Here is a 1647-nt window from a genome sequence, read left to right as displayed (position 1 = left end):
CTGGTATCATGGCTACCTGGCAATGGAGCTCAAAATTGTGGGATCATTTTAAGAAAATGAAAGAGAAACCTGTGCAATATCTGCAAGGCAGAACTTGCCTTCCAAGGCAGTTGTTTTTAGTTAGCATATAGCTAAAATCTAACCATGGTTATATTATAGCAGCTGCATTCTGGTGCAATAAGCTGTATGTTTTATTTTTAATTAACGTATGATCTGTTTAGTCAACTAATCAAAAAATAGTTGGTTATTAGTTGACTATAAAAATAATTGTTTGTGGCAGCCCTAGTTGACATCTTTTAATTCATTTGTAAATAAAATGTTTCTGCGCCGCTATATAGTCGTTAAACCCTTATATCAAACTAGAATGGACCAGTCTGGAAGCTGGAGGGGGCGGGGTGTGAAGCCTCTCATTTGGATTTAAAGAGACAGCCTCAAAACGAGTCGATCTGAGACACACCTCAAAAAAAAGGTGAAAGAGGGGCTTGTGGAGTTACAATAAGGAGGAATTCAGATCAAAGCATTGCAGTTCCTCTTTATATAGACCCCAACTGAAGGATTTAAATGTTGAAAATAAGCTATCTGTCTCCTTTAAGAGGTTAACATCTCACAAGCTGTGCCCAAATCTCGATTGTACACAACATAGTTTGATCAAAATGGCTACATTCCTCATCTTAAACGATGTTGGTTAAAAACGTGAAAGGCAGCAGGTGATATGCTTTACTTCATGGAATAATAGGCCTTTAATTGCATTACTGTGCAGCTGCCTCCCGCTGAGGCCTCTCCACACGTGGTTGGTCACAGTTGTGAACGCCTGAAGGCACGTGATTGTGCGCGTTTTCTGCAGCGAGCACCTCAGCAGCTTTCTCAAACACTTTTATTCACATACATTATCTCTGAAACTAGACAGGTTACATTCGAAGATAACAAAAAGGGCGAAACAGTGAATTCTCTCACTAAAACCCCAAAGAAACACGTTGGACCGATACAGTACCTCTGTTAAAAATCTGCCAGCACACATTAGATATGCAAACATTATGAACTAAGCCGTACAGGATGCCAAATACTCTATCATGAGCATAACGTCACGTATGAACACAGGGCTGAGCTATTTACAACTGATCAAAACTGTAGTGTTTCTAAAACCTTTTAATTATTCATATTTTATACATATTAACACAGTGTTATCCTTTAGTTTGGGGGGTGGGGTTGGATCGATTCTCACACGCGCTACACAAGTAGTTGTCTGAAAGCACTCTAACTTCACCATAAATAAAACAGTTATGTCTGAAAACAAACGAAGCCGGAGCAGAAACAGCGAGGAATGATTAAAATATWTTTTAAAAATTGACGGAGTAGAGATTGGAGGGGAATGAAGGGAGCTGTTTGGTCAGAACATGTTTGGATTCCTGTGAAAGACGGGGGGCTATGAAGGACTGCAGGCGGTGGCAGCAATTGGTCGGGACACTGATGATGATGATGATGACGTAACGAAGAGGGAGGCTGGTTTCCTGGCAGGGGTTCCCTTTAAAGGCAGATGTGCTGATTTTACCAATCATTGATGTGGTGATGCAGGCGGGTTAAAAAGTCCATGATAGATTAGTAGTGTATGTGTGTGTGTGTGTGTGTGTGTGTGTGTGTGTGTGTGTG

Source organism: Austrofundulus limnaeus, unplaced genomic scaffold (assembly GCF_001266775.1).
Source record: "Austrofundulus limnaeus strain Quisiro unplaced genomic scaffold, Austrofundulus_limnaeus-1.0 Scaffold39, whole genome shotgun sequence".
In the NCBI taxonomy this organism is placed as follows: domain Eukaryota; kingdom Metazoa; phylum Chordata; class Actinopteri; order Cyprinodontiformes; family Rivulidae; genus Austrofundulus; species Austrofundulus limnaeus.
This window is presented reverse-complemented; position numbering follows the sequence as displayed.